The 23,880-nt window shown below is 36.1% G+C and overlaps 2 pseudogenes; both read left to right on the top strand.

Annotated features, from left to right (window-relative positions):
- The first annotated feature begins 518 nt into the window (after positions 1–518).
- Positions 519–7,317, top strand: LOC120177146 (annotated as a pseudogene).
- A 920-nt stretch (positions 7,318–8,237) lies between these two features.
- On the top strand, positions 8,238–23,744 carry LOC120177244 (annotated as a pseudogene).
- The last annotated feature ends 136 nt before the right edge of the window (positions 23,745–23,880 follow it).

Here is a 23,880-nt window from a genome sequence, read left to right as displayed (position 1 = left end):
GTGTTGAATTTTAGCTTTTGACTAGACTAATTTTGTTTGAAGCTACTACTCATTATGTGATGAAATCAAAATGTTTTAAAAGAGAGGTTCGAATCAATACGTATTTAAACAATGAATATGATTGAAGACTAAAATTTTGTTTGTAAAATTTTATAAAATTAAAGAAAAAAAGAAAAAAAAATAAAGACCGGAAGATGAGTAAGGTCCGGCTAACTTAGAGCTTCTATGTCGCAGATCTGTCTGGATTACTAAGGCCAAGGTCAAAAAACCTCCGACATGTACACTTGTTAATCAACCAATAGAAAACAGCCAAGTAAACACTTGACCTCCGGTTCTTCTTTAACTTAAACCCACCGTCACCATAGTTTCAGTTCTGCACTTGCTTGTTTGTTTCCACTCTTTCTGTCTTTCTTTTTTCCCTCTGTAGATGCAGAAGATACCTTCCCGCACGCACGTTCACGATTCTAAACGTAAAACCCAATCTGCAGGTGTACTTAGATCTCACTCTCGCCCTTTTTTATTCTTTTTCTCTTTATTTTCAAATCCCTGCCTTTATTTTTCGTGTTTGCCTTCTTTGTACAGTTTCTTCCATCTGCATTTGAACAATAGCAATCTTTGCTAACAATGGATATTTCTTATCGGATCTTTGTTGTTTCGGTTCTTCTCCTCTTTTTGGCTTCTGGGTCATTCTCAATCGACAATTTTCACCAACCGTAAGTTTGTTTGGTTATGTTCAAAGTTTTATGCTTTATCGTTGAATCAATTTATAGTTACTGAAGTAGTTAACAGTTGATTAAGATGCGATTCCTTAATTGTTGTTTGTTAGCTTTTAAACTTGGCACCTGTTTGCATGGTTCTAAGATCTCGTTTGCACAATATGGTTTATTGGTAGTTATCGCCGCCAATTTGTTTTGTTTTGTTTTTTACATTAAGTTTGTTTTTTTTTTTAATTTTGATTGTGTTATTGATTTGATTTTATAAGCTCAAGATGAACTCTGAATGCTTGTACTACTTTAATATCTGTGTCGAACAAAACTAGAATAATGTTCCGAGAGTGGAGACAACTTTGAGCCAAGCTTGTTGTCATCTCTGCTTCTGCTAAGTTCATTGACTAAGAGTGATGACCCCCATCAGCCCTTATTCATAAATAAATTAGGTATTGTAAGTTTAAGTTAACGGAAAAAAAGAAAATCTTCTGAAAATAATCATTGCCTGATTCAAATGTAATATTCAAGTGCTTACTTTGGATAGATCATGGTTGTTATAATCTGATAAAGTCACTTGTTTAGCATCAAGGCTTCGGTAGTCTGGCTACAAGTAAAAGGGCTCTTGCTCTGAAGTAATATTTTTCAAGAGTGATGGTTATTTGAATTTAACTAGTTGTAATTAGCTTGCTCCCTGGAAGAGGTTTAACATTTCATTGGTTTTCTTTAGAATGACCCATTTCTGGTGAGTTCTGATTTGTAATTAGTATTGATTTGATTTCATCTCACTTAGTTGGAAGTTAGAATGTTATGTTGAGTCTTGGTTTATGCGAACACACTCAAACTTTTTCAATGTTTCTCTGCTATACACTTGAAGCATTAGGTATTGTTAAGGCATATTTTATTATAAGCTTTTATAGTTTGTATGGGTTGTGCCATAGTAACCTTAAGAAGTGATTGTATTGGATGAGGATTCATATAAGTATGCTTGGGTTGTTACATCAATCTAGATCAAAGTGCCGTGTTGCTTTAATATTGGGGAGCGTTCAGAAGCCATTCTTCATTACACTGATGCTAATAAGTGGGGGTTTTCCCCTAAAATATTTCTTGTGCACTTGCAGAAGCATTTGGGCATATGATGCAGGAAAATAGCAATACGATATGTGATTCATATAGGAAATTTCATTTTTAGATGAACAAAATACATGTAAATGCTGTTTAAGTGTGAATTCAAATGTCTCCTTGAAATTTGATTTTAACTTAGGACTTGCCTGAAAATTTTGCCTGCATTTGAAATAACTGCACAAATCTCAGTAGGTGATAATGATATTTGATTTTATCTGGTTCTGTTCTTTGTTCCTTTTTTCCACTTGAATTTATACATATAGATTTCCTATTGTGGAGCCTGATCGTGGTCATACAAAGCTTCGTCTTTCGATGGAGGGCTTGGAAGCCATCAGCAGAATAAATACCCCAATTGCAGCTGTTGCTGTAAGTTTAGATACCCTTCCAGGCATCTAGCATGTATTTGCAGTTTATTGGTTATATCTGATGACCTGACTCTAAATATCAGTTAGACTCAAACTATGGTTTGCATATAAGATGCAAATCATACATCATTTACCGATTTCTTCAGTGATATCTAACTTTTTTTTTTCTGGATGACAGTGTTGGTTTATTCCTGTAACATGACATATCAATTTTGAAAGGTTAAGGCCTTCGGTCTAAGTTCTCCCATTTTTAAGCTATCATTTTGTGGATTCATATATCCAGGTCATTGGTCCCTACCGTTCTGGCAAATCTTTTCTGCTAAATCAACTTCTATCACTGTCTTGCCAAGAAGGTGCATTATTTACTGCTATAAGCTGCTTTGTTGTTTGTAGACATTATTGTCACTTTCAACATTTTTGAAATTTCAAATGGGATCAATTTGATTTCTTGTTTTTTATGCTATTTCTTATTTATTCATCAGGATTTGGTGTTGGACACATGCGTGACACAAAAACAAAAGGTAAGACAACAAGAATGTTACAATTATGCACACCTGTTAAATAGGATATTTACACTGTCTCTATCAGGGGTTTGGGTTTGGGGAACACCGGTAGAGATGGATATTAATGGAGTAAGAACTTCGGTTTTCTACCTTGACACTGAAGGTTTTGAAAGTGTTGGGAAGTCAAGTGTATGATGATAGGTAATTCCAGCACATGACTTCAACTTGTTTTATATAGTATATTTTAGCTGTATTTATTTTCTGATGCTTATTCATGCAGAATTTTTGCTTTGGCAACTGTTATGAGCTCTGTACTAATTTATAACCTGCCTGAGATGGTTAGTTAATTCTTCTATATTTTTTTCTAGAACTTTTTTCTTGTTTATAGCTGCTCTTATTTGAAACATTGATATATTGGGAAGCTGAAAAGGCTATAGTTTTAGACCAGATAATTCAAGCTAAAATTTGTGAGGCCAAGTGTTTCTTGAGATATTACTTCTTTAAAAGTTTGCTTAACTTTAGGGATTATATAGCCAGATATTAAATATCATTTATGTGTGAGATTTTGTGGTTAAGATATGTTTGATTCTTAAAAATACAAGTAAATAAAAAACGGGGTTTTGATAAATTGAAACGGAGGTGTCTGAAGGAATTATTCTTTTACATAGAAAAATGTCTTCCAATAAAAGAAAATCTTATAAGTTACCTCTCTCTTTTTTGATAGAAAATAAGTTGCCTCTCTCTCTCTCTCTCCTCGGATAAAGTTAAAGTGCTATCCAAGTATCATTTATAAAGCAATGTTGTCAATTTTAGCATTTAAGCAATTCAATTAGCATCACAACCTATGCATCAGGTTGATGGCATGTGGCTAAAAGTCGCAAAGCCCTTAATTAGCAGCTCCATTGATGGAATATTTTTTGTTGATGGGTTTATCTTTGTGCTATTCTATCATTAGGTCCGGGAAGCTGACATATATAGGCTGTCATTTGCTGTAGAGCTTGCTGAAGAATTTTATGGAAGGTTTGCCTTTCTTCCATATGCTGAATTGAAAGTGTTATCAGTTTATCACATTCACCGAGCAAGCTTAGTGCTATTTTACATTTTAGTGCTGGTTAATTTTGACACTAACTTGTGTTTTATGTTTTGACAAAAAATTAATGGAGCAGAGTGAAGGTAAATTTTGACTTACCCTCTAAAATGTTTGTCTCATTTATGTTTGTACAAATGAAGCTGTTTGGCAGTGGAGATTCTCAAGTAACTAAGTTTCTTGTAGGGGCAAGATGTTGCTTTTGAACCTGCAAAACTTTTGTGGCTTATCCAGCGAGATTTTCTGGGTAAGTTCATAATTGCCCTCAAGCATATGACTCATGAAGTGTCATGAGGCCCTGATACTTAAAATTTTAATATACCAGGGACATGCTAGCTTCAATTGCACTGCCTTCAATATTATTATTGCGTCAGAGTTATCCCTTTCTAGCGTGTATTCGTTATGTTACTCGGACTCTTCATTTTTCATGAAGTACTTCTGTCCTACCCTTGTGTTCGACTCTTGGATATGGGGATATGACCTCCAAAGATCTTCCAAATATAGGGAAACACTTAGAAACCTAACCATACCTGTATCTAAGACTTACACCCGAGTCCAAGTAACATATTCTATTCATCAAATTCTTGTTGCTTTTATATGCTTGGGTATATGCCTGGTTAAACTTTGCGTTGGATTCATTCACTAAACTAGTATTAAGCTTCATTGAAAATGATGTGCAAGATTTGGGAGGTATTCCTTTCTGGATGCCATTAGGCAGTTCAGTTGCCTCTACCCCACAATTCAGGGTCAATTCACTGTCATTTTTCTGGGTTTTATACAGAAGGGAAAACAGTTAAAGAAATGGTGGATGAGGCATTTAGACATGTCCCAAACACTGATGGTTAGTTTACTCAAGCATCCTTAGTTGTTTTGGACGGATGTTTATTTTTGGGATGATCTGATGATGATGATGTGTGTCTTCTGTATTTTCAGGGGACAGAAATATTGATCAGGTTAACCAGATCCGGGATTCATTAGCTGTAATGGGGGATAATAGCACCGCATTTAGCCTACCCCAGGTGTGAGTTTCAATCTTTTTACTTGTATTCCTTGTTTCTCCCCTTTCCTGTGCTATTTTCATTCTGATCAGATACATAAATCGATGCTTGATTTCTATAAGACTTTTTCCTAGTCATGGTTACATTTCATTTTTGCATTTTGTTTTATATGGTGGTACAGAAGGCAAAGATATCTTTGTGCATGCTTACAGTGAGATTTAGGATGACAGAATGTGTGTATGCTTTCACTCATATGTTGATTTGCTGCAGATCTGTGTTATATGTTGACAAATAATTATGGTAATTGTTAAAATCTAAACCTTTACTACCTTAATTAATTGAAGTTTGAACTTACAGCCTCATCTCATTCGAACAAAGCTTTGTGACCTGAAGGATGATGAGCTTGATCCCATGTATGTTAAGAAAAGAGAGCAATTGAAAGAGCTTGTCGCTAGTGTTATACGCCCAAAGATTGTGCAAGGCAAGCCTTTAAATGGAAAGGAGTTTGTTTCATTCCTGGAGAAGGTTAGTTTACCTTTTCTTTGATAAGTTGGAGTTCATGAATTGTGAGAATTCTTAAATTAGTTGTTAGGGATTGTGATTAGTTGATGTCCATAACTTAGTATTTTTAATATGTTTTTTTGTTTTAATCTTATAGATACTTGAAGCTTTGAATAAAGGGGAAATCCCATCAACAGGCTCTCTTGTAGAGGTTTTCAATAAAGGTATTGTAGAGCGATGTTTAAAGCTGTATGGTGAAAGGATGGAAAAATTGCGTTTACCCGTGCTGGAGCAATCCTTACAAGATATCCATGAAAGGTCTCGAGAGGAAGCAATGAAGACTTTTGATGGACTACATTTTGGTCGCCACCATGCAAAGAAATCTTTTGAGCAACTAGATGAAGAAATCAAGGAGGTATTGAGTGGAACTTTAAAGGGCATTACCCTTTATATCAGTTCATACATTTAGATTTTTTCATGAGTTATTCAAATTTGTGGTTCTTTCCATCAACATTTCTTCTTTAGCAGTCGGAAAAGGAGATGTTGTAAGTTGGTAGACAAGGAGGAAACATAAATAGATAACCACATGAGAAGTTTTTCTGTTAGACAAGCAGAAAATTTATATGAAGACGTCTTTCTTTCTTTCTTTTTTTTGTTACACTTTATAATGGTAGGCATGTAGATATCTATCCCGGGTTTTTAGAGTAATAATCCTGCTTTTTTAATTATTTTCGTATGTAATATGTTCTAGTAGACTACTAGATTTTGTAATTCTCATATCTTAATGTGGAATTTTTATCCAGGTACAAAAGAATGTCTTTATGGCAAATCAATATCAATCTTCGAGGGTCTGTGAGGCATTATATACCCGATGTGAAGACAACATGGACCAGCTTCAAGTTCTCAAGCTTCCTTCTATGGCAAAATTTAATGCAGGTTTCCTGCAATGTAACCAAAGCTTTGAACGGGAGTGCATTGGGCCTTCAAAAGCTAACTACGAGCAACGGATGATGAAGGTAATCAGGAATCTTTGCAGTTCCCTATTCAGCTTTTTCCCCCTTAAATATGTTATTTTTCTTCTGTTGCCATATTTAGGAGTTCCATTCAATCTTTTTTAACTTGACTATTAAATAGAAAAGATATATTTATGGTGCTTTCTAATTGGAACCGTAGAAATTTGTATTTTCTTATATCTATGCTAAATAATTTGTTTCCGAATGTACCATACATTTTGCAGATGTTGGGGAAGTCACGTTCCTTGTTCATCAAGGAATACAATCAAAGGCTCTTCAATTGGTTGGTGGCCTTTTCCCTCATCATTGTGATGGTTGGTCGATTTATCATAAAGTTCATATTGGTTGAAATGGCTGCATGGATACTATTCATCTTCTTAGAGACGTATACGAGGTTGTTTTGGTCGTCGGAGTCTCTTTACTACAATCCTGTGTGGCATTATATTGTAGCCACTTGGGAAGCTATTGTCTACAATCCCATCCTTGATTTGGACAGGTAATATAGCTCTCGACTATGTATTCTTAGCAAAAGATTGTCAGAATGACCAGTTTCCCCCCTTACCGTTCCCGGGTTACGTTGAATATAGATATTATCTGTTCCCTGTTTACCTCGTGTGTTTATTTGCTTTTGCAGATGGGCCATTCCCGTTGGTTGCATGGCAGCACTGTCGGTACTTTATTGGCGGTGTTATGGCAGACGGAAACACAAGTCACGATGGCTTTTACCCATGTATAACAGTCATAAAAGTGGCCCAAACAGACCAAGATCGGATTAATCGAGAAGTGTATGTGCCATTGGTGGTATGCTACCGATCAAGTCATTTCGACTCGGACGAGCTTTTCCATTTTTTCAGCAGATGAAAGCTCGCCAATCAATCTTTTGTTCTCAATAGGGCCCATTAACCTTAAGATTGTCAAAGACTGGGAAAGAATCAGAACAGACAACTACACTTAATAGTATCTTTTACCATACAAGGTTTACACAAATCATTTGTATTAAAACATGTAATTTGTTGATATGCTTCAAATGCTTATTATTTAATAGGTGCAGAAAGCTCTTGTTTGCCATGAAGCACCAACATCCTTTAAATGCCTCATCGATGTAAGAGTTGTGTAAAAAAGCCGACTCCGAAAAGGTTTATATTTAATGCTTTGAGAACGAACAAGTTCATAAATAATACGCGACTCTTATTAAATACATATATAATTATTTTGTGAACTGAATACAACTTTCACTGAATGTCTGTCAAAAATAAAACTTTCACTGAATTGAATACAATTACTGCAATGTATACATGAAGAGAAAGAAACTCAAGTTTTCTCTTCAAAATATTTTCGTAATTTCTTTTCGGAGTGTCATGGGTTGACGTTTTATGTTATATTCATTACATCATATTTTTTATTTAGGAAAGATTAATCGTCTTATATAGTTAAATATCAGTTTGTGGTATTTGTCGATATATGCATAATTGTTCACATAACAATTTGTGAGATTTGTTCTTTCAATCTCTATACCTCCGTCAATATTATGTCTAGCTTGAATAGAGACAAATATTAATGATAGCTGCTAAGTTTTTAGAAAAAAATAATTTTATTTTTTTCACGCCCTTTAATTATCATATAAAATTGTGTTTATATATTTTTTATATAATGAATCCTAGTTTTATTCAGAAAAAAAACTTTCATTGAATTGCTTAACAAGTCATTTCAAAGGTGGCATCCAAACAATTTGTAGTTTGAATCGTATACGTCTTCTTTAGTGATTCACGAGAAAATGACAGCTTTATCAGCTGAACTGGTAAACACAGTCATCTTATTGTTAACTTATTATAGAAAATGACATCTTTAGTTTATTACCAATTCTGTTTCAAACGTCATCACACAGATTCCCCGTTACTCCAGTTTGTTGTGGAGCACCAACTCTAAATTTGGTAGGCACAGCCACTGTCAGTGATTTGAACATCATGGGCTCTGTTGTGGAGAAATCTGCTTTGATGATCTGCGGAGACTACATGGAAGACTACGAAGTAATGGTTCCTTTCACTGTTCTCAAGCCTTTGGAGTTACAGTTGATTGTCTCTCCCACCAAGTTTCCCGCTCACAAATGCATCACTGCCATCCATGATTTCTTAGGATTTTAGGTTCAACAAAAATGCTTTGCTATTTTCATCATATATGATTTGTTTCATTTTGAACCTTACTTTCCCTTTTTCCAGCTCTACTCGGAGTTTCCGGACCATTTATTTACACTGAATTCCAACTTCGATGAAGTGAAGGTCGAATGCTACGACGCCCTGATTATTCCCGGTGGCCGGTTCACCGAGCTTCTCAGCGTCGACGACAAGGTCTTGAGTATCGTCAAAGGGTTTGCTGACGCAGGGAAGCCTATTGCCACGAGTTGCCACAACCAACTCCTTTTGGCGGTTGCGGGGCTTTTGAAAGGCAAGAAATGCACTGCGTTTGCGAGCATGAAACCGGTGATTGAGCTGGCCGGTGGTATTTGGTGGGAGCGACCGGGAATTACATCGGCTTTTGACATTACTGCTTGTCTCAAAGATGGAAACATCTTGAGCTCGATCGGATGGCCAGCTCATGCTGAATTTCTCAAAGCTTTGTTTGAATCCATGGGAACCCGAATTCATGCAACCGAGGCTAACTCAGTGCTGTTCCTATGTGGGGTAATAAGATGAACCCTTTTCACTAGGAACATAGTTTCATACATACATTAAACTAATCACAAATCTCTTGTGTTTTGAGTTTTCCAAGGACTACGTAGAAGATTACGAATTCAACGTCCCGTTCCGTGCGCTCCTAGCATTAGGCTGCAAGTTTTATGCGGTTACCCCGACAAGAACAAGGGAGAAAACTGTGTCACAGCGATCCACGACGACGAAGGAGCCCAAATTTTCAGCGAGAAACGTGGTCATAACAGCCGATTGGAGTGATATCAGAGTTTGTGACTACGATTGCCTCATCGTGCCGGGCGGGAGGTACGCGTTGCTGGTAATGAACAACAAAGCGGTCGATTTAGTGAAGGAATTCGCAGAGAAAAACAGGGTCGTTGCCCGTATCGAGCAAGGGCAATGGCTGTTAGCTGCTACAGGTGTTCTAATGGTGATTTCTCAACATCACTATTCGTTTTATACAATGGTTTGTTGATTAATTACATGTATATATATACATGTGTAGCATCTCAAAATACGGGTTAGTGATTAATTTATAAAACTTCAGAGTTTGGTGACCGAAGTATGATATTTAAATAGTTTAATTATTTGTTCAGAAATATTTCCTGAAAGTTATTAGTAATTATCAAAAGAATTAAAGGGCAAAATAATCATTTAGCATGAAAGATATTTTTCCCCAATAATATGAATAAATCACGTGGAGGTGGGGGAAAGAGTTATCTGAAAACTCTTTCTTCTTCCTTTCTTCTTCTCTCAACCGTGGAAGCTAGGCAAAGGTAAGTGTTTTCTGAGTTGTTGATTATTTGTTAAATTAAAGGTTAGGTTTTGATCATTAGATGATAATTAAGCTTAAGGAAAACTTAAGTTGTCTTATAATCAAAAGATGAAGAAGTTATAAGAGATTTAAGAAAACGAGTTTTTATATGAAATCATGGAAAAGAGTTGATAAGTTGAATTTGAAGTTAAATTTGACTTGTTATCATGATAATTAAGGAATATGAAGTGTTAGAATTGTATTTAGAACATATTAAAATTTGAGTATGATTCTTGAATTACATATGAGGGATAAAATTTTTAAGTTATAGATGATTTTCATGGATATAAATTGGTTTATGTAATGGTAGTTGAGTTTAATGATATGATAGGGGTTTAAAATATAAGAATTAAGTGAAGAATTGATGATTTTCGGGCTTAAAGTACAATTTCTGGGCAGAGGGAATCGATACCTATGAAGGGGAATCGATTCCCCTTCTTGAACGAAAAATTTCCAGTATGTTCAGGGGGTATAGATTCCCCCTAAAGGAAAAATGAAATTTGGTTCAATAATCTGACTTAAGTTGTTAACATCAAGGTTAAGGTTTAGGCTTCTGATAGTTGTGTTTTGAAATGTTATATTTTATGTAGATATTGAGCCTAAACAAGTTCTGGAATAATCAAAGGATTAAAATTGATTCAAATCAAACAAGGCTAAGGTGAGTGCAATTTTAATTGTACTTATATTATTGAACGAACATTGGCTTGCGATGAGTCAGTGATGGAGTTACTATGGTAAGAAGTGACTCCTAAAATGTTATTTGATTGGTGATTCTTATATGTGCATGAATACATGAAATGAGTATAGGTTATTATATATGTTACATAATATGCATATGTGATATATGTTATGAGACATGACCAATGTGAAATGAGATAAGCTATGTGACTATATGAAATGATATATGAATATGCAATATGTGATACATGTGATATGATATGAAATGACATATGAATATGTAATACGTGATACATGTGATATGATATGAAATACATGGTTACACATACATGTGGTATGTGATAGAAGAGAAAGAACAAGTGATGAGAAATGTATTCATAATAAATGCTCATAGTATATGATACGAGAGTTATAGGTATAGTTGGCATGCCAAGAGTCGAGGGTTACATATATCCTATAAGACATATGATAGGTCATACGGGACACAGATTACATCCTTCGGGATGACAGGTCCTTCGGGACACAGATGACATCCTTCGGGATGATAGGTCCTTCGGGACATTTGTACGAGCTGTGGTGACAGCATATGTGTGCACAACCTCAGTGTACTCGCATGCCTCTATTCTCAATAATATACATGGGCAATACAATTGCAAGATAAATTAAAGTGAAAGTGATACAAGAAGGTAAGTTTCACATGTGCATGACATGATTTATATATATGTCATATTGAAATATATACATGTATATTGAAATGTTATGATTAAATGGTAAGAATGCATATTCATGAAATTATTGTTACATGTTTATTTATTGCCTCACTAAGTCTATGACTTAGCATGTAAGTGATTTACACGTAGGTACCAAGAAACGAGAAAAGCAAGAATAGAAGTGGCAAGAACAGTATTATTACTAGAAGTAATCGACAAAGTATGTATTTTGGTGTGTATTAATTACGAGTACTCTGATGGAGTTTTTATTTTTTTTGTCATTTTTATGTAAATTAATGTATTTTGCTTTAAACAAAGTTTTAAATTTCTCTGTTTTTCAAAAGAGTCAAAGTTTGAAAAGTCAATGTGACACCTCGGACTTGTATTCGGGTCGAGGTATTACAGTGAATGGCATCAGAGCTAAGGTTTAGTCGATTCTTGACATAAACTGGAGTCTAGAGTGTTTTATAAGGTATAGATGCCAACAAAATAGTGAAAACTCCTGATCTGATGGAATAGTAAGTATAATGTTGTGCTAATAGAACTATATGATTGTATTTTTATAGATGTTCGGACAAGGTTGTTCTAGAAATGAAGTGGGAGATAATATACCCGCTGAAAGCAGTAATTCACCTGCCCTGGCCAGGCAGAGTGAAGAACAGACACCCTCTATAGTTCCTGTGAATGATCAAGATGTATTCTTTAGAACTTTAGACGCGGTATTGATGCGTTTTCAAACTCCTGTTTCCTCAACTCAAAGAATAAATATTGCGAAAGAGTTGAAAGGGCTAGGAGCTCCTGAATTCAAAGGTGAAGCTGAGGAAGATCCTGTTACTACGGACCTTTGGCTCAATGATGTGAAGATTATGTTAAATGGACTCCATTGTTCTGATTTGGAGAAGTTAGATGGAGTGGTCTCTTTGCTTCGTGGACAAGCAAGAATCTGGTGGACAAATGTTACCTTGAGGATGACCAGTGATCAAGTGATATGGTCCTTGTTTTTAGAAGAGTTTAAGCACAAGTATATTGGAGATCAGTTTATAAGGCAAATGAAGTAAGAGTTTATGAGTATGAAACAGTTGAATTGCATCGTATATGAATATGAGTGTGAGTTTAATAAGTTGAGTCGTTTTGCTGCTGAACTGATTATAACAGAAAAAGATACTTGTGAATGGTTTGTTGAAGGCATGCGGGGTTGAAAGAAATGTTGATCGTGTTGAACTTGTCCTCATTCCAAGAGGTTGTCAATCATGCTAAAGCTTTAGAGAGAGCTTATAATGAAAGGTTTAGGGATCAGAGAGCCCAACCGTATAAAAGAACTGGGGCTTCATCAAGTTTTACACCACCTAAGAGAGGTAGAGATTCTGGTTTTCGTTCTCAGGCGAGGTCTAAATCAATGGTATCTTCCGCTAGAGGATCAAATCAAATGAGAGCTAGACAAACTCAATCAATAGGGCCTGGTACTGGGAGAGCAAATCCGGGTCAAGAAAGACAATGTCAGACTTGTGGAAGATATCATAGTGGTATATGTAGAGTAAGAGTCGGAGCTTGTTTTCGATGTGGGGAAACGGGACATTTCATGAGAGATTGTCCAGTGAGGTTCGTAGAGCCTTCACAGTCGGAGCAATTTGTTTCGATGTCTCAGAGAGGAAGGGGTAGAGGTAGAGGAAGAAGTCAGCCTGAATCTTCTACTCAACAAGAGGGGCGCTCTGTTGCTCGGGTGTATAACCTTAAGACCAATGAAGAACGTGATGATCCTGAGATAATTGCAGGTACCTTTCAACTGTATGATAAATGTGTTATGATATTCATTGATCCGGGGTCAACATATTCATATATTTGTAGTAAATTGGTGAGTGAACTGTGAATTCAATTAGAAGCCATTAGTAATGATGTGATAGTAACAAATCCATTAGGGCATAGTGCTCGGGTAAATAGAGTGTGTCATGGGTGTCCCATAAAGATTCAAGGAATTGAATTTCCTGCTAATCTGATGGAATTACCCTTTGACGAATTCGAAGTGATACTGGGAATGGACTGGCTATATCGCTATTATGCTAATGTTGACTATAGACTGAAGAGGGTAACATTAATCAGTCTTGATGGAGTGGATGTTATAGTGTTCAGTGAAGGATGAAATCCATTGGCAAATGTAATTTCAATAATGTCGGCAAAGAAGTTATTGCTACAGGGATGTCAAGGGTTCATTGCTAATGTGCGGGATATTAGAACCGAGGAAAAAGAGATTGAATAAATTCCTATCGTCAAAGAATTTTCTGACGTATTTCCTGCAGAGTTAACAGGTCTGCCTCCAGACAGAGAAGTGGAATTCCAAATTGAAATAATGCCTGGAACTGCATCTATTGCCATGGCACCATACAGAATGGCTCCAAAAGAGTTGCAAGAATTAAAGATTCAATTACAAGAATTGCTGGACAAAGGTTTTATTAGACCAAGTGTATCACCTTGGGGAGCTCCGGTTTTGTTTGTTAAGAAAAAGGACGGTTCAATGCGTCTCTGCATTGACTACAGACAGCTCAATAAAGTGACTATCAAGAATAAATATCCACTTCCTCGAATCGATGACTTATTTGATCAATTAAAGGGAGCTTCAGTGTTCTCAAAAATTGATCTACGTTCGGGTTATCATCAATTAAAGATTCAAGAGAAAGATTTTTCAAAGACGACTTTTAGAACAAGATATGTTCACTATGAGTTTATAGTGATGCCGTTTGGAGTTACGAATGCACCAGCTGCTTTCATGGATCTAATGAACAGAATTTTTCAACCCTATTTAGATCAATTCGTGGTGGTTTTCATTAATGATATTTTAATATATTCAAAGTCAGAGGAAGAGAATAGTTCTCATTTGAGGATTGTCTTGCAGAATTTACGAGACAAGAAGCTTTATGCTAAATTCTCTAAATGTGAATTTTGGTTGAATGAAGTGACATTCCTTGGACATGTAATTTCTAAAGAATGAGTTAGAGTGGATCCTCAAAAGATTAAAGCTATTATGGAGTGAGAAGTTCCAAAGAATGTGTCAGAAGTTCGAAGTTTTCTAGGGTTAGCTGGTTATTATCGAAGGTTCGTTAAAAACTTTTCGATCATAGCATTACCCCTAACTAAACTGTTGAAAAAGGAAGTAAAATTTGTTTGGACTCAAGAATGTCAAGAGAGCTCTAGAGTTCCTGTGAATGATCAAGATGTATTCTTTAGAACTTTAGACGCGGTATTGACGCGTTTTTAACCTCCTGTTTCCTCAACTCAAAGAATAAATATTGCGAAAGAGTTGAAAGGGCTAGGAGCTCCTGAATTCAAAGGTGAAGCCGAGGAAGATCCTGTTGCTGCGGGCCTTTGGCTCAATGATGTGAAGATTATGTTAAATGGACTCCATTGTTCTGATTTGGAGAAGTTAGATAGAGTGGTCTCTTTGTTTCGTGGACAAGCAAGAATATGGTGGACAAATGTTACCTTGAGGATGACCAGTGATCAAGTGATATGGTCCTTGTTTTTAGAAGAGTTTAAGCACAAGTATATTGGAGATCAGTTTATAAGGCAAATGAAGTAAGAGTTTATGAGTATGAAACAGTTGAATTGCATCGTATATGAATATGAGTGTGAGTTTAATAAGTTGAGTCGTTTTGCTGCTGAACTGATTCCAACAGAAAAATATACTTGTGAATGGTTTGTTGAAGGCATGCGGGGTTGAAAGAAATGTTGATCGTGTTGAACTTTTCCTCGTTCCAAGAGGTTGTCAATCGTGCTAAAGTTTAGAGAGAGCTCATAATGAAAGGTTTAGGGATCAGAGAGCCCAACCGTATAAAAGAACTGGGGCTTCATCAAGTTTTACACCACCTAAGAGAGGTAGAGATTCTGGTTTTCGTTCTCATGCAAGGTCTAAATCAATGGCATCTTCCGCTAGAGGATCAAATCAAATGAGAGCTAGACAAACTCAATCAATAGGGCCTGGTACTGGGAGAGCAAATCCGGGTCAAGAAAGACAATGTCAGACTTGTGGAAGATATCATAGTGGTATATGTAGAGTAAGAGTCGGAGCTTGTTTCCGATGTGGGGAAACGGGACATTTCATGAGAGATTGTCCAGTGAGGTTCGTAGAGCCTTCACAGTCGGAGCAATCTGTTTCGATGTCTCAGAGAGGAAGGGGTAGAGGTAGAGGAAGAAGTCAGCCTGAATCTTCTACTCAACAAGAGGGGCGCTCTGTTGCTCGGGTGTATAACCTTAAGACCAATGAAGAACGTGATGATCCTGAGATAATTGCAGGTACCTTTCAACTGTATGATAAATGTGTTATGATATTCATTGATCCGGGGTCAACATATTCATATATTTGTAGTAAATTGGTGAGTGAACTGGGAATTCAATTAGAAGCCATTAGTAATGATATGATAGTAACAAATCCATTAGGGCATAGTGCTCGGGTAAATAGAGTGTGTCATGGGTGTCCCATAAAGATTCAAGGAATTGAATTTCCTGCTAATCTGATGGAATTACCCTTTGACGAATTCGAAGTGATACTGGGAATGGACTGGCTATATCGCTATTATGCTAATGTTGACTATAGACTGAAGAGGGTAACATTAATCAGTCTTGATGGAGTGGATGTTATAGTGTTCAGTAAAGGATGAAATCCATTGGCAAATGTAATTTCAGTAATGTCGGCAAAGAAGTTACTGCTACAGGGATGTCAAGGGTTCATTGCTAATGTGCGGGATATTAGAACCGAGGAAAAAGAGATTGAATAAATTCCTATCGTCAAAGAATTTTCTGACGTATTTCCTGCAGAGTTAACAGGTCTGCCTCCAGACAGAGAAGTGGAATTCCAAATTGAAATAATGCCTGGAACTGCATCTATTGCCATGGCACCATACAGAATGGCTCCAAAAGAGTTGCAAGAATTAAAGATTCAATTACAAGAATTGCTGGACAAAGGTTTTATTAGACCAAGTGTATCACCTTGGGGAGCTCCGGTTTTGTTTGTTAAGAAAAAGGACGGTTCAATGCGTCTCTGCATTGACTACAGACAGCTCAATAAAGTGACTATCAAGAATAAATATCCACTTCCTCGAATCGATGACTTATTTGATCAATTAAAGGGAGCTTCAGTGTTCTCAAAAATTGATCTACGTTCGGGTTATCATCAATTAAAGATTCAAGAGAAAGATGTTTCAAAGACGACGTTTAGAACAAGATATGTTCACTATGAGTTTATAGTGATGCCGTTTGGAGTTACGAATGCACCAGCTGCTTTCATGGATCTAATGAACAGAATTTTTCAACCCTATTTAGATCAATTCGTGGTGGTTTTCATTGATGATATTTTAATATATTCAAAGTCAGAGGAAGAGAATAGTTCTCATTTGAGGATTGTCTTGCAGAATTTACGAGACAAGAAGCTTTATGCTAAATTCTCTAAATGTGAATTTTGGTTGAATGAAGTGACATTCCTTGGACATGTAATTTCTAAAGAAGGAGTTAGAGTGGATCCTCAAAAGATTAAAGCTATTATGGAGTGAGAAGTTCCAAAGAATGTGTCAGAAGTTCGAAGTTTTCTAGGGTTAGCTGGTTATTATCGAAGGTTCGTTAAAAACTTTTCGATCATAGCATTACCCCTAACTAAACTGTTAAAAAATGAAGTAAAATTTGTTTGGACTCAAAAATGTCAAGAGAGCTCTGGAGTTCCTGTGAATGATCAAGATGTATTCTTTAGAACTTTAGACGCGGTATTGACGCGTTTTTAACCTCCTGTTTCCTCAACTCAAAGAATAAATATTGCAAAAGAGTTGAAAGGGCTAGGAGCTCCTGAATTCAAAGGTGAAGCCGAGGAAGATCCTGTTGCTGCGGACCTTTGGCTCAATGATGTGAAGATTATGTTAAATGGACTCCATTGTTCTGATTTGGAGAAGTTAGATGGAGTGGTCTCTTTGCTTCGTGGACAAGCAAGAATCTGGTGGACAAATGTTACCTTGAGGATGACCAGTGATCAAGTGATATGGTCCTTGTTTTTAGAAGAGTTTAAGCACAAGTATATTGGAGATCAGTTTATAAGGCAAATGAAGTAAGAGTTTATGAGTATGAAACAGTTGAATTGCATCGTATATGAATATGAGTGTGAGTTTAATAAGTTGAGTTGTTTTGATGCTGAACTGATTCCAACAGAAAAAGATACTTGTGAATGGTTTGTTGAAGGCATGCGGGGTTGAAAGAAATGTTGATCGTGTTGAACTTGTCCTCGTTCCAAGAGGTTGTCAATCGTGCTAAAGCTTTAGAGAGAGCTCATAATGAAAGGTTTAGGGATCAGAGAGCCCAACCGTATAAAAGAACTGGGGCTTCATCAAGCTTTACACCACCTAAGAGAGGTAGAGATTCTGGTTTTCGTTCTCAGGCAAGGTCTAAATCAATGGCATCTTCCGCTAGAGGATCAAATCAAATGAGAGCTAGACAAACTCAATCAATAGGGCCTGGTACTGGGAGAGAAAATCTGGGTCAAGAAAGACAATGTCAGACTTGTGGAAGATATCATAGTGGTATATGTAGAGTAAGAGTCGGAGCTTGTTTCCGATGTGGGGAAACAGGACATTTCATGAGAGATTGTCCAGTGAGGTTCGTAGAGCCTTCACAGTCGGAGCAATCTGTTTCGATGTCTCAGAGAGGAAGGGGTAGAGGTAGAGGAAGAAGTCAGCCTGAATCTTCTACTCAACAAGAGGGGCGCTCTGTTGCTCGGGTGTATAACCTTAAGACCAATGAAGAACGTGATGATCCTGAGATAATTGCAGGTACCTTTCAACTGTATGATAAATGTGTTATGATATTCATTGATCCGGGGTCAACATATTCATATATTTGTAGTAAATTGGTGAGTGAACTGGGAATTCAATTAGAAGCCATTAGTAATGATGTGATAGTAACAAATCCATTAGGGCATAGTGCTCGGGTAAATAGAGTGTGTCATGGGTGTCCCATAAAGATTTAAGGAATTGAATTTCCTGCTAATCTGATGGAATTACCCTTTGACGAATTCGAAGTGATACTGGGAATGGACTGGCTATATCGCTATTATGCTAATGTTGACTATAGACTGAAGAGGGTAACATTAATCAGTCTTGATGGAGTGGATGTTATAGTGTTCAGTGAAGGATGAAATCCATTGGCAAATGTAATTTCAGTAATGTCGGCAAAGAAGTTACTGCTACAGGGATGTCAAGGGTTCATTGCTAATGTGCGGGATATTAGAACCGAGGAAAAAGAGATTGAATAAATTCCTATCGTCAAAGAATTTTCTGACGTATTTCCTGCAGAGTTACCAGGTCTGCCTCCAGACAGAGAAGTGGAATTCCAAATTGAAATAATGCCTGGAACTGCATCTATTACCATGGTACCATACAGAATAGCTCCAAAAGAGTTGCAAGAATTAAAGATTCAATTACAAGAATTGCTGGACAAAGGTTTTATTAGACCAAGTGTATCACCTTGTGGAGCTCCAGTTTTGTTTGTTAAGAAAAAGGACGGTTCAATGCGTCTCTGCATTGACTACAGACAGCTCAATAAAGTGACTATCAAGAATAAATATCCACTTCCTCGAATCGATGACTTATTTGATCAATTAAAGGGAGCTTCAGTGTTCTCAAAAATTGATCTACGTTCGGGTTATCATCAATTAAAGATTCAAGAGAAAGATGTTTCAAAGACGACGTTTAGAACAAGATATGGTCACTATGAGTTTATAGTGATGCCGTTTGGAGTTACGAATGCACCAGCTGCTTTCATGGATCTAATGAACAGAATTTTTCAACCCTATTTAGATCAATTCGTGGTGGTTTTCATTGATGATATTTTAATATATTCAAAGTCAGAGGAAGAGAATAGTTCTCATTTGAGGATTGTCTTGCAAAATTTACGAGACAAGAAGCTTTATGCTAAATTCTCTAAATGTGAATTTTGGTTGAATGAAGTGACATTCCTTGGACATGTAATTTCTAAAGAAGGAGTTAGAGTGGATCCTCAAAAGATTAAACCTATTATGGAGTGAGAAGTTCCAAAGAATGTGTCAGAAGTTCGAAGTTTTCTAGGGTTAGCTGGTTATTATCGAAGGTTCGTTAAAAACTTTTCGATCATAGCATTACCCCTAACTAAACTGTTGAAAAAGGAAGTAAAATTTGTTTGGTCTCAAGAATGTCAAGAGAGCTTTGAAAAGTTAAAGAATATTCTTACAGAAGCTCCAGTGTTAGTTCAAATTGAGTCTGGCAAGGATTTTGTAGTGTATAGTGATGCGTCTCATAATGGCTTGGATATGTGTTAATACAAGAAGGCAAGGTGGTGGCCTATGCTTTGAGACAATTAAAGCCGCATGAGAAGAATTATCCGACACACGATCTGGAGATGGCTGCAGTAGTGTTTGCTCTTAAGATCTGGCGTCACTACTTGTATGGTGAAAAATGCTACTTGTATACAGATCACAAGAGTTTAAAGTACTTGATGACCTAGAAAGAGTTGAATTTAAGACAGAAAAGATGGGTGGAATTTCTTAAAGATTATGATGTTGTGATTGATTTCCATCCCGGAAAGGCAAACGTGGTAGCGGATGCCTTAAGCCGAAAGACGTTTGCAACCTTACGAGCTATGGATGCTAAACTATCATTAGGCGGAGATGGTGCGATTTGTGCGGAATTGACTATCAAACCATTATGGTTAGATCGAATTAAAGAATTGCAAGCTAAAGATGAAAAGTGTTCAATGAAGTTGCAGCAAATAAAGAATGGAGAGTGTACAGATTGTGAGATGAAAACTGATGGGAACCTATATTATCAAGGGAGGCTAGTGATTCCAGATGATAATGAATTAAAGAATGATTTATTCATGGAAGCTCACTGTAGTCCATTAATGATGCACCCAGGAGGAAACAAGATGTATATGGATCTTAAGAGTCGATATTGGTGGCTGGGAATGAAGAAAGACATTACGGAATTTGTATCAAAATGTTTGATTTGTCAGCAAGTTAAGGCTGAGCATCAGGTTCCGTCGGGACTGTTACAATCAATTTCAATTCCTCAATGGAAATGGGAGAATGTAACAATGGATTTTGTGATGGGGTTGCCTTTAACTCCGAACAAAAGAGATTCAATATGGGTGATTGTAGACAGGTTAACTATGTCAGCCCATTTTATTCCGGTACGAATTGATTTCTCAATGGATAAATATGCTGAGTTGTATATAAAAGAGATTATACGGTTACATGGTATACCTGTTTCCATAGTTTCTGATCGGGATCCTAGATTCACGTCACGATTTTGGAAGTCTTTACATGGAGCATTGGGCACAAGACTAAATTTTAGCACAGCATTTCATCCTCAAACATATGGTCAGTCTAAACGAACTATCCAAATTCTGGAGGATATGTTAAGAGCTTGTGTTATCGAATTTAAGGAATCGTGGGAACAATATTTGCCACTTGCTGAATTTGCATACAACAATAGTTATCAGTCAAGCATCAAAATGGCTCCCTATGAAGCTTTATATGGGAGAAGATGTCGTACACCCTTGAATTGGTATGAACTTAAGGATCGAGAAGTTATTGGTCATGAGTTGATTCAGGAAATAGAAGAGAAAGTCCAAGTAATTCAGAATAATCTGAAAGCTGCAGCTGATAGACAGAAATCATATGCTGATTTAAAAAGGAAAGAAATTGAGTTTCAAATAGGAGATAAAGTATTCTTGAAAGTGTCTCCTTGGAAGAAAGTATTGAGATTTGGACATAAAGGAAAATTGAGTCATCGGTTTATTGGACCATATGAAATTGTTAAGAGAGTGAGACCAGTGGCATATCAATTAGCTTTGCCACCTGGAATGGAGAAAATTCATAACGTATTTCATGTCTCAATGCTTAGGAAATATTGATCCGATCCATCTCATATTGTGACTATCGAAAAGATCGAGGTTCAACCAGATTTGACTTATGAGGAAGAACCTATTCAAATATTGGCTCACGAAGTCAAGCAATTATGGAACAAGACTATTCCATTAGTTAAAGTGTTGTGGAGAAATCACAAGGTGGAAGAAGCGACTTGGGAACGTGAAAAGGACATGAAGATTCAATATCCCCATCTCTTTGTATAATGAAAATTCGAGGATGAATTTTTTTAGGGGGAGAGATTTGTAACATCCTAAAATACGGGTTAGTGATTAACTTATAAAACTTTAGAGTTTGGTGACCGAAGTATGATATTTGAATAGTTTAATGATTTGTTCAGAAATATTTCCTGAAAGTTATTAGTAATTATCAAAAGAATTAAAGGGCAAAATGGTCATTTAGCATGAAAGACATTTTCCCCAATAATATGAATAAATCACGTGGAGGTGGGGGAAAGAGTTATCTGAAAACTCTTTCTTCTTCATTTCTTCTTCTCCCAACCGTGGAAGCTAGGCAAAGGTAAGTGTTTTCTGAGTTATTGATTGTTTGTTAAATTAAAGGTTAGGTTTTGATCATTAGATGATAATTAAGCTTAAGGAAAACTTAAGTTGTCTTATAATCAAAAGATGAAGAAGTTATAAGAGATGTAAGAAAACTAGTTTTTATATGAAATCATGGAAAAGAGTTGATAAGTTGAATTTGAAGTTAAATTTGACTTGTTATCATGATAATTAAGGATATTAAGTGTTAGAATTGTATTTAGAACATATTGAAATTTGAGTATGATTCTTGAATTACATATGAGGGATAGAATTTTTAAGTTATAGATGATTTTCTTGGATATAAGTTGGTTTAAGTAATGGTAGTTGAGTTTAATGATATGATAGGGGTTTAAAATAGAAGAATTAAGTGAAGAATTGATAATTTTCGGGCTTAAAGTACAATTTCTGGGCAGAGTGAACCGATACCTATAAAGGGGAATCGATTCCCCTTCTTGAATGAAAAATTTCCAGTATGTTCAGGGGGTATCGATTCCCCCCTAAAGGAAAAATGAAATTTGGTTCAATAATCTGGCTTAAGTTGTTAACATCAAGGTTAATGTTTAGACTTCTGATAGTTGTTTTGAAATGTTATATTTATGTAGATATTGAGCCTAAACAAGTTCTGGAATAATCAAAGGATTAAAATTGATTCAAATCAAACAAGGCTAAGGTGAGTGCAATTTTAATTGTGAACATTGGCTTGCGATGAGTCAGTGATGGAGTTACTATGGTAAGAAGTGACTCCTAAAATGTTATTTGATTGGTGATTCTTATATGTGCATGAATACATGAAATGAGTATAGGTTATTATATATGTTACATAATATGCATATGTGATATATGTTATGAGACATGACCAATGTGAAATGAGATAAGCTATGTGACTATATGAAATGATATATGAATATGCAATACGTGATACATGTGATATGATATGAAATGACATATGAATATGTAATACGTGATACATGTGATATGATATGAAATACATGGTTACACATACATGTGGTATGTGATAAAAGAGAAAGAACAAGTGATGAGAAATGTATTCATAATAAATTCTCATAGTATATGATACGAGAGTTATAGGTATAGTTGGCATGCCAAGAGTCGAGGGTTACATATGTCCTATAAGACATATGATAGGTCATACGGGATACAGATTACATCCTTCGGGATGACAGGTCCTTCGGGACACAGATGACATCCTTCGGGATGATAGGTCTTTCGGGACATTTGTACGAGCTGTGGTGACAACATATGTGTGCACAACCTTAGTGTACTCGCATACCTCTATTCTCAATAATATACATGGGCAATACAATTGCAAGATAAATTAAAGTGAAAGTGATACAAGAAGGTAAGTTTCACATGTGCATGACATGATTTATATATATGTCATATTGAAATATATACATGCATATTGAAATGTTATGATTAAATGGTAAGAATGCATATTCATGAAATTATTGTTACATGTTTATTTATTGCCTCACTAAGTCTATGACTTAGCGTGTAAGTGATTTACACGTAAGTACCAAGAAACGAGAAAATCAAGAATAGAAGTGGCAAAGATAATATTATTACTAGAAGATAAGATCAGAAGTAATCAACAAATTATGTATTTTGGTGTGTATAGAGTGTTGGCATGTAATAAGTCGTTAATTACGAGTACTATGATGGAGTTTGTATTTTTTGGTCATTTTTATGTAAATTAACGTATTTTGCTTTAAACAAAGTTTTAAATTTCTCTATTTTTCAAAAGAGTCAAAGTTTGAAAAGTCAATGTGACACCTCAGACTTGTATTCGGGTCGGGTACGGGTTGGGGTGTTACAATATGGGTTTTGAACATTAATGAATCATGTAATTTAGGGGAAGAGATGTGCAAGTGGGCATGGAACGAAGGTAATGGTGAAGATGAGTGGAGGGGAAGTGGAAGAATCTAAAGGGTGTGTGTCTGATGGGAAGCTGGTGACTGTCGTTGGATGGTATGCTCTTCCTTCCTTCATATCTGAATTATCGAAACTTTTGGATTTGTCTTTTGAGTTTTGAATGTGCCAAAAAGTTGGAGTCTTTAGTCTGAAGGGACCATAAAAGAGGTATATGTATTGTGCTCTATGAATAAAGTTTTTTCTTTCTTTGCTTTAACTCCTTTAAACAAAAACAAGGATAAACTATACATTCAGAATCTAAATTATTACTTTTATTCTGTTTTGGTATGTAAAAT

The sequence above is a fragment of the Hibiscus syriacus genome, unplaced genomic scaffold (genome assembly GCF_006381635.1).
Source record: "Hibiscus syriacus cultivar Baekdansim isolate YM2019G1 unplaced genomic scaffold, ASM638163v2 tig00112285_pilon, whole genome shotgun sequence".
Classification (NCBI taxonomy): domain Eukaryota; kingdom Viridiplantae; phylum Streptophyta; class Magnoliopsida; order Malvales; family Malvaceae; genus Hibiscus; species Hibiscus syriacus.
This window is presented reverse-complemented; position numbering and strand designations above follow the sequence as displayed.